General features: G+C 34.6%; 1 pseudogene; it reads right to left on the reverse strand.

Moving 5' to 3' along the window:
- Positions 1-4000: 4000 nt before the first annotated feature.
- On the reverse strand, positions 4001-9718 carry LOC127186628 (zinc finger protein 160-like; annotated as a pseudogene).
- Between the last annotated feature and the right edge of the window lie 279 nt (positions 9719-9997).

The raw sequence follows: 9997 nt of genomic DNA on the forward strand, positions 1-9997 counted from the left end.
TCTGATGACCTCAGTTTAATTGCTAGATCCTCCATAATACTAGGACACAACAGATTTCATTAAGTTCTTTTCTGAACACTACATTTTGCATTGCTGCTTGTTAAACTTAAAAATACACATTTTTTTTAAATTTAAAGATTCAGACTTGTAAAAAAACTATAACTTATGTTTTAAAAATATTTATTTAACTTACTATTTACATTAAAAATATCCTATAAAGTATTTTATGTTATTTATCATATATTAAATAAATTTAGAGAATATTCTCAATGTTTAAGTACTTTTTAAAATGAGAATCATCCATAGTGTAGCCTAGTTAATCTTAGTTATTCATATAACTGAGGGCTTGTTTCAGTTTTCAAGAAGATAAAAATAAAAATTAACTTAACTGTTTTCCTCTACAGATAAAGAAAAACAAAGATCCTTGGGTCTTGATGTATCAAAAGAAAATTAAACTGGATATTTCTCAGAAAATTGGCAATAGATTTACCCCAAGACCAATCTATACTGCTCCTTGGCATATACTCAAAAGGTGCTACCCCATACCACAAGGACACTTGCTCAACTATGTTGATAGTAGCTTTCTTCATAATAGGTAGAAAATGGAAACAAAAAGATGTCCCTAAACCAAATAATAGATAAATACAAGGGGTACTTTTCACATGGAGTATTACTAACCTATTAAAAACAATGACATCATGTAATTTGTAGGAAAATAGGTGAAACTAGAAAATATCATCCATAGTATAGTGTCAAGTTTCAGAAAGACAAGCATGATAAGAACTCATGATATGATCCACTGACCCAATGAACCTAAGGAAAAAGAGGGGTCAAAGGGAGGTTGCATGACTCTCACTCAGGTGGAAATAAGGTAGACAGCAGAAGTAGACTGTGGTAGGTAACTGTGAGGGAGAGCATATGGGGAACGGAATGGGGGGAATCGGATGTAATGAGGAGGTGAAAACTGGGAGAGAGAATAGAAATTTTAGGGGAACATTTTTGGGATCGGGGAGGCTACCAAGATTTTATGAGCCAATACCTAGCCAAGAATCTTAATGTATGGAGACATGCAGCCCGAAGTGGCCTGTGTATGCACCTGGGACTTCCACTGGAGGAAAGGGAAAACCAACCCACCCAAAAAACCTTCCACTCAAAATTTACCCTGCCCTGAAGAAGTGTAGGGAAAAGATGGAAATGAGATTGAGGATAAAAGCCAACCAATGTTGGTCATAACTTGAGACAAATTTCATGGGAGAGATCCAACCCCTCACGGTATACAGGGTACTCTGCTATGCTTGAAGATATGAGTCAAGTATAACTGTCTTCTGAGAGAGTTGATAGAGCAGCTGATAGAATCAGATGCAGAGACCCAGAGCCAAACAATATGCACATCATGGGGGGTTTTGTGGAAAAATTGGAGAAAGTACTGAGGGAGCTGCATAGGTTAAGATTACCACAAGAAAATATACTAGACAATGTAAACTGGGACCAAGGGGATCTCAGAGACTGTAACAGCAACCAAAACGCGTGCATGATCTGGATGTCAACTCCTATGAATATGTAGCAGATGTGCACCGTGGTCTTCATGTAGGTCCCCTAACACAGAGAACAGAAGCTGTCTCTGATTTGTGGTCTGCCTTTGCATTCCTTTCCTTAGCTGGGATCCCTTGCCTGACCACAGTTGAAGAGGACACTCTTTTCCTCCTGTGACATCATGTGGTAGGGTGGGTTGGTACAAATGAGGTTTCCACTTTTCAGAAAAGGGGAGGGGATAATAGAGGAGTACTGTTAATAATTTAAAAGTAGCACCAAATAAATGTTTATTATTAGGCTATAGCTGTTATGGTTGTATTTTCTAACCAACTGTAAATAAATACACAGACACATGTTATATTTTAAAATACCCCTTTTCACCTAGATCAGGACAGTTATTAATCCCCTAAACCACCTCCCATATCTCCCTGTCAAATTCTCATGGCTTTTGCTTCTAGTAATTTCTACTGAGTTACCTCCCATTCACATTCTCAAATATTTGCCAATTTTATTCATCTCGGGCAAATCCTCCATACAGACCAGCCATGTGCTTCTTCTCCCCTCCCCTATGTCTGTGATTGTGGGAGACCTCCTCCCCCTATATATGCTCTTTGAATATCAAGTCTCTTCTTGGTAACTTACTATCCTTCCTCTGAGTGCCACCAGTTCTCCCCATCCAGGGGACATGGTCAGAAAAGGGGCACCAGAGTTCGTGTGAGAGTCAGATCTCACTCTCCACTCAACGGTGGAGAATATCCTGTTAGTCAGCTAGGTCTTGGTAGGGGTTCGAAGCTTACTGCCTATATTCTCCTTGGCTGGTGCCTTAATTTGAGGAGGACCCCAGGATCCAGATCTGCCTGTCATAATGGCTGAGAAACTATTAAAGAAATGCTCATCCTCGTTAGTCATCAGAGAAATGCAAATCAAAACTACACTGAGATTCCATCTTACACCCATCAGAATGGCTAAGATCAAAATCTTTAATGACACCACATGCTGGCGAGGATGTGGAGAGAGAGGAACACTCATTCATTGCTGGTGGGAATGCAAACTAGTACAGCCACTTTGGAAAGCTATCTGGCACTTTCTCAGGAAAAAAGCATGTAATGCATTTACACATTTGGAGAATTCTTCATCATCTCCATTCTATTTTTGAATTGCATATTTTGTTAATTATTATTTCTTTACATTACATCTGGATATAATGCATACCCCTTCCTCCATGTCCTTTCCTCTCATCTCATCTGCTGTACCTTACTTACCATCCTCTCCTTCTTCTCAGAAAAGGAGAGGCCTCACATGGATATCATCAAACTTGACATAGCACGTTGCATTATAATAGGCTCATCTTCTTCTAATGGTAGAGAAGGTAGCTGAGTTAGGTGATAAGGATAAAAGGAAGGCAATATAATCTCCATTATTTGCTTTTGTTGGCAAGAGAATATTTGGACTCAAATTTATGAGAGTGTAAACACAATTGAACTCTAATTACCTGCTGGTAATGCTTGTTTGAAGTGAATTTCACTACTTTCTTATTGGACTTTGACATTATGAATCTTTTATTTCTAAACAGATTCTCTGAATGGATCTACCATGTGCTTTGGGTGAAATAAAAAAGCCTCACAATTAGTGTTGGTAGACTTCCTGGCCTTTTTAATCTTTCTTTTGAAATATTTTCATGCATAAGTAAAATTTAGCAAACCATCTCACAATAGTGATTTCAATTCTATGATAGGCTACAAGTGGTTGCATCTATGAAACAAAATAATATACTAAAATATTAATGTCAACCCATACCTGATTGAAGTTCAAACCTTATATTTTCAGAGAAAACAAAATTATAATTGAAAAACATTCAATGGTACAATTCATAATTTCCACTTTTTTATATTTTCCAACTCTGGACTTTTTTGATCTGATTTAATAGTGAGATGCTATTCTACATTATCATTGCTCTTGACTGAGTGGAAAACAGTTATCTGCAAAGTGTTGGAGCAGTGTGAAAGGAAGCAGGTTTGCCCACGGATTTTATTTTGGAACTGAGAGTCATGAACCTAGATCTGAACATCAGTGAAAATCATCAATATTTAGTCAACTATTTGAAGAGAATAATAAGAAATTATTAGCATATCTGATTACATACCATTTTAAGAAATCTGAATGCATATCTAGAGAATAATTCTAAATTAAAATAAAAGGTAGGAACGTTGTCCTGTTGTTATATGATAAAATCATGAATATTTATTTTGCACCGAGTCCATGTACTTAAAACATTTTTGTATTTATTAATATGATTTTAGTGATATTAAATAGTACATGTAGGAATATATGCACACAGCAGTATCAGAGGCACTGCAGATGTGGTTGTCACAGTTTTTTCTCCATTCCATTATAAAAGACGTAAAGAGGATCTAAATATTTTGATATATCTGTATAAATCTTCATCAATTTTATCATTTCATTATTTTCACACAGTATGAGTTGCATGTATAATCAAGTAAGTCACATCATATTCCAACACTGACTTCTTGATATATGTACTCAAAACCATCAGACTAACAGGATGAGGGATGGTCAATGCTGATGATTCATGGTCTTGCAAAGAGAGGAATTGCTTAAATGTGTCATCACTACAGATTCTCTCCAAGTAGTGCACGGCTCTCAGTCTGCAGAGGCAGAAAGAGAATAGCGAAGATGAGAGCAACTCTGTTAGCTGCTGCAGCCTGTTTTCATTTATGCTTCTAGGAAGCTTTGAGATGGACCATCTCTATGCTGGCCCAGGTTTGGGTGTTAGCAGTATGGATGGTGGTCATTTCTATTCCTATTTAATTTATAAGAAAATATGAGTGTCTGAGAATATAATTTCACCTTTACTCATTAGTTTTCATAAATTTCTGTTTTTACTTGCTTGTAATGCTTCAATGTTATTTTTAAAAAGGAAATTATAATACATTTTCTATATTTTCATTTTCTTTTATTCATTAGCATAATTAAGCACATTTATATCACTTACATGAAATAGTTGTCTAGAAAAAAGTTCACGGTCATAGAAGAATTCAGATATAACTTTTAATAACTACAGCCAGAAGTGTGAAAGAACTGAACTCTTCTGTTTTTCAACCATATAAATTCTTGGGTCTGATTTATTATGTATTGAAGTTTTAAAGTTGTTTCACACAACGTGACGTCTATGTTTGCATTAAGGGCCAATAATTTGCAAAACTATTCTCAGGTGCAAACATAGAATATATGTTGATCCAAAGCTTATCAATTTACAACTCCCAAGAAGATTAAAAAAGAGAATTAACGATGAAAAGAAACAAAAACATGTACTACTGAGAATTTGCACTATTTAAAAAAATGGCTATTTCTTCAATCTAAAATCGTAACAGTTGCAAGAGTAAATCAAAGGTAGTTTTTAAAACTTACCTCCTCACTCAGCTTTCTGCTTATTAAAAACCCTCTTAGCTTCCTTCCAAAAGATTCCATATGAAAACTTACTATCTTATGCAGTTATGACCACAGAAAGTTCTCTCAATTTTACATAGTAGAATTACTTGAGATTGAGAATTGTACAAGATTCATGCTTCAGTGCACTGAAATACATGGCTAGTTAGACCAGCACATTAGAAGCATATTGCACCACTGAATGGGGCTTCATGAAAATAAGATCTGTTACATAGGAGAAAAAGAATGGGACCCTACACAGTTTGCATCATGTTCCTATTTGTCATATACAGACTTCTGGTCCCCTACTTCTTCTCACTCATATTTACCATGAGAACAACTGGTACTGGAATACTGTGTTTTCATTATACTCTTGGCCAAATTTCACTACTCCATAAAGCCTTGTACAGCTATATATTAGTCACTAGTCCTAAAATCCCCATAGAGATTAAAGCCAGAAGGAGTCTAGACCTTGTGCTACTATAATCAGACTTGCCTAATTCAAGCCCTGATAACAAAACCATAGAAACACTCTGTGTCCATCAGCAAGATAATGTTGTGTCAGGGTAGTATTGTCCTTGGAAAGGTTAGTTGTTCTTAAACAAGGTATACCTCTGGCCCTGTGTTGTGCCAAACACACACGTTAGCTCCCTAGCATAAGTATACTGAGTTGTAATTCACAACCTTTGTCAATTTTAACCAGAGGATATTCTAAAACATTCAGAGGTTGCAATGGTCTACAGGTTGAAGTTTGTATAGGATTTCATTTCCATAGACCTGGGAAACAGCTCTTGTGGAATTGGCACCATATCAATGCTCAGTTACTGTACATATATTAAGATGAATAGAACTACATTTTTAGCCAGAAGAGAAGCCAAGTCCACAGAATACAAATAGACGCAGTTCCTCAGTCCTGTCACTATGCAGTTGTAATATGCTAACCTGAAAATTGCTGAAAGATATTCTGCGGACATCTCTAACTCAGGCTCAAGAGTGACCCACAATTCAATCAGTCTTCCTTCCTGATACTGATGCTATCGATCCCACATAATGTAAATGGCAGATAAATAAAGTATGACAGCTTCCAGAATCCAGTGAAACACCTGCTTCATCAACAAATGCCTACTCTAAGCAATGACTTAAAAATTTTTTGAAAATTGATACCTAGTGGAAAATCCATCTTGTTGAGGACACATCTGAGGATTTGAGTTTCTCAAACTAATGTTAAAGTTATCAAGGGCAAAGAAATCTTCCATGAAACATTAAACTGGTTACCTACAGCCTCTAGCTTGTTTCTTCAACTACAATATCTTGGGAGGTAGTTCCAGAGTCAGGCTACCTTCTGAGACAAGGATTATGGCTTGGAAATCAACATTTCATCATCTTTGACTATGTTTTAGGAGCAATTTTTATCTGTACTTAGGTTGAACAAATATCTCATATAAATTTAGGTCATTTGAGTTTGAATTATCTTACAGAATAGGTGATATTTGTACACACATAGCAATATTAGGTCATGTGTTTGAATCACGTTTTTATTTTGATATATTTGAATTTAAATATAAACCTTACAAGATTTATTTAATTGGTTCACAAAAGTAATTTAAACTAAATACAACTTGTTAATTTATAATATTGATGAATCACTCATTAATAAATCCATTCATAATATACTCGACATATTAAATGACCTATACCACAATATCTCAGTAGTTCCATGTATAGAAATTAAGATAACATATTAGAGGTAATTTTTGGTTTACATTTTGTCAATAGAATCCCTAGCGTAAACATCCATTGTGTCCCAATTACATAGGATCACATTTAACCTTGTTAAGAGGTAGGAATATTATATATAACTAGAGATAAGGCATATTTGCCTCATCTTGGTAGCCACAGATTCTTTAGGGGAGCAATATTTTAGTTCAAATTCCTATAAAGGAGAATATGATGATTAAAATGTTTCACTTACTCTATAAACACAAATATATTGAACAGAGATATATTTGTCCTCTTAAAGCCTTAATCCCTTCTTCCCACAATGGATCCAAATGGCAGTAATTTTTCCCACGAAAAACATACACTCAACTCTTATTATACTCAATGTTTCCTCTGCTCCCCAGATATTCTCTTCCTAATTATTATCTTTTAAGTTTTCGACAGGGATCAAATTTGGTTTTTGTGACATGTTTTTGTTCGCAATATGAGCTGTGGAATTAATGATATGAACAACAACATCCCAGCATGTAACGAACATTAATTACAGCAATGCAGAATTAATAGAACACAGGTATAATATATTTATTAATAATCATGACAAATTATGGATTAGCTTCAGATATTTAAAAGTATCTATAATTTATAATCCATAAAAAGTACAAATACTACCAACAAAATAATGTTCATATAGAATATATTTTATACTCACCAGTATTCTACCATACTAAACTATATAGTATATTACTCAACAGGCTTGTCTTAGGATAGATATTAGTAATATTATCCTGGCTTAAATCCTTAGATTTTAAAATATTATTTCTTTACTCAGTTTTGACATGAATTCTATAGCACTACTAATCAATGACATCAGATTAAAATAGCATGAAACATTCTTTCTTATTTTACTTTTCAAATAATTATGTAATAAAAATAGAAGGTGTATTTTTCGATAAAACTTTTCCAACTCCTACCAAGTATTAAGATTCCTGGTATGGGTTCTCTGATAATGACTAAGATTTCAACATTGTTTAAATACTTAAAAGCATGTTTTCTCATTTAAAAACCATGTTTCTCAAATGAAGTCTGGGACAGTAATTACCTATCAAGTTAGACTCTTATAGGAAATTTCTATGTGCTCTAAGTTTTAGCTTGTACTAAAGTAGTGGGTCTCCATTTTGCATGATCTGTTGTCTTTGAAGATATGATTTCTGGGTAAAGGGCATTGCATTCTTTACATTAATAAGTTATGTCTTGAGTATGTATTTATGGTGGGCTTGAAGAGTTTAGGACTTCCAAAAGTATTTCCTGTATTACTTAAACTTATAAGGTTGCTTTCTAGTATGGATTATTTGATGAACTTGGAGAGTTGAAGACAAGGTAAGACACTTGCCACAGTCTGTATATTTGTAATGTTTATCTTCAGTGTGGTTTCTGTAGTGAACTTGTTGACTTTATGAGTTGGTAAATGATTTTCCACACTCATTACATTTGTAAAGTTTTTCTCAGGTATGGATTCTTTGATGAATTTGGAAAGTTGAGGAAGAGGTAAAGAATTTCTCACATTCATTATATTTCTAAGGTTTGTCCCCAGTATGAATATAGTGGTGAGACTGAAATTATGAGTACTATGTAAATGATTTACCACACTTACTATATTTATGTGGTTTGTCTCAACTATGGTTCTTTGATGACTTTGGAAAGATGACTTTTGGGTAAAGGATTTCCGACACTCATTACAGTTGTAAGGTTTCTCTAGAGTATGGGTTCTTTGATGGACATTAAGATTTGAGGAAACTGTAAATGATTTCTCACACTTATTACATTTACATGGTTTGCTTCAAGTATGAATTCTTTGATGAACTTGGAGATTTGAGTACTGGGTAAAAGATTTCTCACACTCATTACACTTGAAAGGTTTTTCTCCAGTATGGATTTTTTTTATGACATTGGAGAGTTGAAGAGTGAGTAAAAGATTTCCTATACTCTTTACATTTGTAAAGTTTCTTTCCAGTATGGATCCTTTGGTGGCATTGGAGAGGTGAAAAGCGAGTAAAGGATGTCATACACTCATTACATTTATAGGTTTTTCTCCAGTATGGATTCTTTGATGAATTTTAAGTGTTGTGGACAGTCTGAATGATTTCTCACACTTATTACATTTATATGGTTGATCTCCAGAATGGATTCTTCCATGACCTTGGAGAATTGAGTACCTTTTAAAGACTTTCCCACACTCACTACATTTGTAAGGCTTTTCTCCATTATGGATTCTTTGATGATATTTAAGTGTTGAGGACAGTCTGAATGATTTCTCACATGTATTATATTTATGTAATTTATCTCAATTATGGATTCTTTGATGAATTTGCAGAGTGGAGTAATGGGTAAAGGCTTTCCCATACTCACTACATTTGTAAAGTTTTTCTCTGCTGTGGATTATTTGATGATCTTTCAGTATTGAGGACAGTCTAAAGGATTTCTCACTGTTATTACATTTATGTGGTTTATCTACAGTATGAATTATTTGATGACTTTTGAGATTTGAGTACTCGGTAAAAGATTTCCCACACTCACTACACTTGAAGGGTTTTTCTCCAGTATGGTTTCTTTGATGACGTTGGAGATTTGAGTAATGGGTAAAGCATTTCCTACACTCATTACATTTGTAATGTTCATCTCTGGTGTGGGTTCTGTAGTAGACTTGAAGACTTGAGAAGTTGGTAAAGGATTTCCCACCTTCATTACATTCGTAAGCATTTTCTCAAGAATGAATTTTTTGATGAACCTGGAGAGCAGAGGATGAGGTAAATGATTCCCCACACTCATTACATTTGTAATATTTTTGTCCAGTATTAATGCTGTGGAGAGCCTGAAATTTTGAGGACTTTGTAAATGATTTCTCACTCTTAGTACATTTATAAGTTTCATCTCCACTGTGAATTCTTTGATGAACTTGAAGTTTTGAGGACTTGGTAATTGATTTTCCACACAGATTACATTTATAAAATTTGCATCCCATATCTATTCTGTGTTGACCTTTAGGTTCACTATTTAATATTTCTCTATTTTTGTGCAGAATACAATTCTACTTCAAAATTTGCTGTGAAACTCTTCTCTGAGGAGCCTCCAGTTGTGAAATTATGAGAGGCACAGACTGAGTTCTCCCAGGAGAAACTGGAGCTTCTTGATCTCTTGTTTCAGAAATGAAACATGTATTTTTCACACAGATCATTTCCATAATCACTTGTCTTATGAACTTCACTGTCACGTGAATATTCCCAGAATTTCTTTCTATCAA

The sequence above is a fragment of the Acomys russatus genome, unplaced genomic scaffold, assembly GCF_903995435.1.
Source record: "Acomys russatus unplaced genomic scaffold, mAcoRus1.1, whole genome shotgun sequence".
In the NCBI taxonomy this organism is placed as follows: Eukaryota; Metazoa; Chordata; class Mammalia; order Rodentia; family Muridae; genus Acomys; species Acomys russatus.